The sequence below is a fragment of the Aquila chrysaetos genome, chromosome W (assembly GCF_900496995.4).
Source record: "Aquila chrysaetos chrysaetos chromosome W, bAquChr1.4, whole genome shotgun sequence".
In the NCBI taxonomy this organism is placed as follows: Eukaryota; Metazoa; Chordata; class Aves; order Accipitriformes; family Accipitridae; genus Aquila; species Aquila chrysaetos.
This window is the reverse complement of record NC_054457.1, coordinates 4,099,154-4,104,856: the sequence shown is the minus strand read 5'-3', so window position 1 is coordinate 4,104,856 and position 5,703 is coordinate 4,099,154. Positions and strand designations below refer to the sequence as shown.

At 46.3% G+C, this 5,703-nt stretch overlaps 1 long non-coding RNA gene across 1 annotated transcript; it reads right to left on the bottom strand.

Annotated features, from left to right (window-relative positions):
* Positions 1-286: 286 nt before the first annotated feature.
* LOC121232819 lies at positions 287-5,365 on the bottom strand. Its single transcript, XR_005931709.1, has 4 exons — positions 5,354-5,365; positions 1,666-1,674; positions 1,221-1,320; positions 287-317 (listed from the first exon to the last, which is right to left on the bottom strand). It is a non-coding gene; the product is annotated as an uncharacterized LOC121232819 (long non-coding RNA).
* Positions 5,366-5,703: the final 338 nt, after the last annotated feature.

Here is a 5,703-nt window from a genome sequence, read left to right as displayed (position 1 = left end):
TTTTCCCTCTTTTCCGCTGTGTCCTCGCTTGTCTCTTTCCCCTCTTCTCCTCACTGTCTCTTTTACCTTTTGTCTCATCGCCTGTCCTTTTTCCCTTATTTCTTTCTTCTGAATTAACTCTCTTTTTTAGCTCTTTCCGCTTCGCCTGTCTCTTTTCCCTGGTTTCCGTATTCTGAATTAACTCCATCTTTTAGCTCTTTCCCCTGTGCCTGTCTCTTTTCCCTGTTTTCCCTCTTTTCCATGGACTCTCTTTCCCTCCTTTCCCTCGACTGTCTGTTTTCACTGGCTTCCCTCTTTCCATGAACTCTCTCTTTTCCCTGTTTCCCCTTGCCTGTTTCTTTTCCCTGGTTTTCCTCTTTGCCCTCGCCTGTCTCGTGTACCTCTTTTCCCTTATTTCCATTAACTTTCTCTTTTCCCCCTTTTCCCCTCGCCTGTCTGTTTTTCCTTGTTTTCTTCTTTGCCCTTGCCTCTGTCTTTTCCCTACTTTCCATCAACTTTCTGTTTTCCTGCTTTTCCCTCACCTGTCTCATTTACCTCATACTTCTTTTTTCCTCATCTCTCTCTTTCCCCTCTTTTCTCTCGCCTCTATCTTTTCACTGGCTTCCCTCTTTTCCCTCACTTCTCTCTTTTTCCTCTTTTCCCTCTCTTTCATTAACTCTCTTTTCCCTCTTTCCAATCAACCCTCTCTTTCCCCGCTTTTCCCTCGCCTGTCTCATTTTCCGTTTCCTCCCGGCCTGTCTGTCTTCCCTGATTATCCTCTTTTCCCTGAACTCTCGCTTTTCCCTCTTTTCCCTCACCTGTCTCTTTTCCCTGGTTTCCCTCTTTTCACGTATTCTCTCTTTTCCCTCATTTACCTCACCTGTCTCTTTTACCGCTCTTTCCTCAGTGTCTAATTTTCCCACTTTCACTCACCTCCCTCTTTTCCCCGCTCATTCCTCAACTCTCTCTTCTCCCTCTTTTCAGTCACTTGTCTCTTTTCCCTCTTTCCCCTTGCCTGTCTCGTTTCCTTGGTTTCCCTCTTTTTCCCTGAACTCTCTCTTTTCCCTCTTTTCCCTTGCCAGTCTCTTTTACCTCTCTTCCCTCAGTGTCGCATTTTCCAACTTTCACTCGCCTCCATCTTTCCTTTTTTTCCATTAACTCTCTCTTGCCTCTTTTCCCATGCCTGTCTGTTTTCCCTGGTGTCCCTCTTTCCCATGAACTCTCTCTTTTCCCTCATTTACCTCACCTGTCTCTTTTACCGCTCTTCCCTCGGTGTCTAATTTTCCCACTTTCACTCTCCTCCCTCTTTTCCCTCTCATTCCTCAACTCTCTCTTTTCCGTCTTTGTCCCGATCCAATGTCGGGGAAGGTTTCGATATGATCCCAAGAGCGAGCTTAAGACACAAACGAGGTCAAATGCCGTATAGTCAAAAGAGCTTTTATTATCAAAATTATCAAAAGTGGAAAATAGTGGCGATAGGATAGAATGGAAGAAAAGGCAGAAATCAAGCAAGCAGTCAGGATAGGATTGCTAGGATAGTCACCACCAGGGATCCAGCGGCCTCCCGTTGGTCCTCAGGCAAGCAGTCGGTGGTGGGAGTTGCAAGGACGGTCACCAGCACGGATCCAGCGGCGTCCCGTTGGTCCTCAACCTTCAATTCTTTGGTGGTGAAAAAAGGCCCCCCACAGCTTGTCTCTGCAGGCTTTTATAGGGCATATTTCGATGATGTCATGCGCTGCAGGTTTCGTCTATCACACGACCTTCGCGTGATCGACACCAGCCCGTTTCCTCCCCTGGATGCCTCAATGGCCTGGTAATCGTCCTTATGGACAGAGGAGTGTCCTGCTTAAACAGGCCATCTTAGAGACAAAGGGCTCGAGATAAGCAGTTCACAATTCTTGAGATGACAGCCCAGTCCCTCACACCTAACAATCTTTGAGGCAAATGGTTCAAGTTAACAATTCAGTCTCTTACACCACCCCGTGGCTCAAAGATTGTTTCAGTACCCATGGTGGTTTTGAGAAAAGATAGCTATATAGAAAAGCCAGAAAAGAGCATTTCATACAATCTGTACTACCGATGGCATGGTTCGGTGCACACCGCGAATTTGTTTAACACCATCAGGTGAAACAGTATGTACAAATTGCATATTAGTTACAACACGTTGAATCAGTTGTATAAAGCATGGAATGATACATGGTAAGAAGAATAACATGGCAAAACTACACAAGTAAAATATGATTCGCTTAACCCATGGACCACCAGGGAGCCAGGAAAACATATCAATGTCCCAGCCTTTCCATGTCTGGACAGGAACATGGGCCAGCTTTCGTATTCCCGCAGTAATTTGTTTAAAAATTTTCCCGCTGTCATCAATTTTTAAACAACAGTTAGAATCATTTAGTTTAACACAAACACCTTCCTCGGCTAGCAGGTAATCAAGAACCATGTGGTGTTGTAATATTGCTGTTCGCATTTGTGTGGCTTGATCCGCCAATAGATCAAGGGCACGGGCTGTCTCATTAGTAATGATCTCTAGGACAGCTTGTAACCGGATGATGCGATTTAGGTTATAGATAGGTTCTCGAGCACCGCTAACCCACTCATTGGGGTTCCAGGTGGCAGGTCCATAATGTTGTATGATACGTTGAGGCGTTGTCACAGCCCACTCGGTGGACTCGTGATGGTTCGTTTGCTACGATCTCGAAAGTGCAAAATTAAGGTGACCAACACCAAAGGGGATAGCAGTAATCACACAGTATAACTTTATTGTATTGCCTGTGAAGAGGCACGCGATAGTTAGAGATGGGTGAAAGAAAAGAGAAAAGTAAAGTTAAGTTTAGAGAGAGGAGAAAGAGAGGTTATAGCTACCACTGCTGATCTCAAGACGTCCTAACGGTCCCGGGTCCAGCTAATGCTGCGTCGTCGATCGTCGTGGTCCTTGGTGGGGAAGCTTCAAATTCCCATTGTTTAGAAGTCATCTTTTATGCTTAGTAACACACCTTGCTCCACCTCTGCCTCAGGAGTCTCCGCCCTTCTCAGAATACAATTATCATATCTCCGCCCTTCTCGAGCGAGGCTATCACGCAGGCGCAGGGTCAGTGTCCGAGGTGTGGTAAGTCTTGGAGGCGGGTAGCCTTCGACCAGGAGGTGTGTTTTGGTATTATAATGAAGCAAAGTTCGTCTAGAGTTCATGATTTCTTCATCGATGTTATGGCAACGGTTGCAATCCATCCTTTTTGACAGTAGCTATGTGGTTATCTCTAACAGCTCTAGCCAGGTACCTTCCAGGAGCCTTGTACCGCACATTCTGTCCTTGGGATTGGCCGCTGCGCTCCAAACAGGCCGTTGTCAGGTAATGTACTGTTCATGTTCCTGATGACAATGTTGAGACAATGCTGATTTTCTGACCGACTCTTACAGGCGTCCACTCGTCTTTGCCCCAGGTTTGACCACTCCCACCTGCTATAGAGGTATCAATGGATTGCCGATATCGATTGAGATCATCATATACCTTAACACCCAGTCCATCCCCTTCATCCTCCAGAAGCAGAAAAAACAAGGGGTGAATTACCGCCACATAACACACTCCAGTCCAATTTGCTGGTAGCAGTTTGTAGGCACGTTGGCCACACACCCAATAGTGAACCTTTAAGGCACGTGCACCATTTTCAAACAAACCGGTAGGTGTCCGTGGTGATTGGAAATATGTTGAATTACCTACTCCCAGAGGATGATCTGATGGACCGTTCATCAACAACCTGTCCACGGTTTTTCCCACCTCCTCTGTGGTGTCCCAACAGATAGGAAGTCCATCCGGACCTATGCTCACATGTCCCTGACAGAGGTCTTTATTATCACTTGACCACCAAATTTGAGTCCCATCAGGGAGACGAGAATATGTTTTATCAGTGAGTCTGCATTTCCAGGCACCAGAATCATGGTGCCAAAAGCAGGTAACATTAAGAAGGTTATTAGACTGATTAGTGGAAGACCAAAAATGGGAAAACTGTTTCCTGTGCCCTGTTTGATTCACCCAGGCCCATCTGGACCAGCGAGGCACAAAATTTGGAGAACTGGAACTCAAGAGGCAACAATATGCCTGGTCTTCCCCTTCTGGCAGTGACATAGCTGCCCTATGGTTTGAACAATCAGTCGGTCTACAACCATCAGTGAGGCAATGGTTGTCATAAGTATAGGTCCAGTTGCACTTGCTATTTCCCACGGGAATACCATCTTTCTGTGTTCGGTTCAGACAATATTCGCCTTGGACTGGGTATTGTATTGTCCAGGGCTGTGTGTCTTCCCCCCAGTAAGAATCACTTTTTACCTCACTGTAATTACTCACTAACCATTCAGGGGAAATAGGGACAGCAGTCCATGGCCAGCTTTCCAAACCTAAAGGTCCGCCACATCCCCAACAATTAGTCAGATTAAAAGTGTTGGCCACTTGCTGGCCTAGAGCCACAAATTCATTTTGCCACTCCGAGCCGAAAAGAGGGGCACAGGAGTTTCCCCAGATATTAAAGGCGGCAACAATAGTTGACCAAAACAACATCTGCGGTGGTATAACAAACATCCTGTAAATATTAACAAAGCAATCACTGACAAAACTACACAAACAATTAACAGCTTCACGTATTTCCTCAGGCAGGCTCCCGAGTCTTCACCTGAAAGAGAAAAGAAAAAACAGACTCAGTTCATTCTAAGGAACCGGAAGCAAATTGTTATTAGAAGGATGGAATAATCCACCTGGTATTGATTTTATGTTCCTTTCCATAAGTTCCAAGCATATTTATTCATCGGTGTTTCCAGTACCAGAGGTACGGTTCCCTTCGTGGGGAGTTCAACTAAGACTGGTTGGCCCGGAAAGTATGATGGATTTCTGGGATGGTCTGGGTTATCTGGGGCTGGCATAATGGTTGGGGTCTTCGGGCAAAATGCTGTAATTTTCGGGCACCCATTCACTCCCCAACGACTGTTAACACTAGTCACTGCATCCCAGAGCTGTTCAGCCCATCCAGGCTTATGCGGCTTGAGGAAGCATTTCAGCAAGCCATTCGTTCTTTCCACAATTCCATTTGCCTGTGGAGAATACGGAGTATGGCATACCCACGAGATCCCTTCCTGGGTTGCCCAATCTTGGACTATGTTAGCAGTAAAGTGGGAACCATTATCCAACTGAATCGACTGAGGTTTGGGGAAAGTGCCAAACCACTCTTTCAAAGCTTTTACTGTGTTTTCCACAGTAGCTCTGGCAAAGGCTTCAGCCTGGACTAACCCTGACACTATCTCTACTCCAACTAACACATAATGCTTTCCTTCTGATTTTCGGAAGGGGCCAATGTAGTCCACTTGCCAAGCCTCCCACAACCCTTTCCCCTCCCTTAGGTGTAGGGGGTCACCTTCCAGGGGGTGTCTTTCCAAGCGGGTACGACATTGTTCACAGGCAGACACACAAGTTTTACATTCTTCCCTGGTAACTGGCCAACCTCGAGCTTGGGCCTCACAATAGAGATCTTTGATCCCCAAATGTTTCCTTTTTACATATAGCCATTCTAACAATCACTCCCAGTCTTCTGCTATTGGGCTGTTCTGGAGGGGAGCTAATCGGGCCAATTCATCAGCTTTGCCATTCCACTGGCTAACAGGGGTGCTATCCTGTTGATGGGAAGCCACCCAGGCTACTGCAAATTTTCCTTGTCTAGCAATGTTTAGAATATC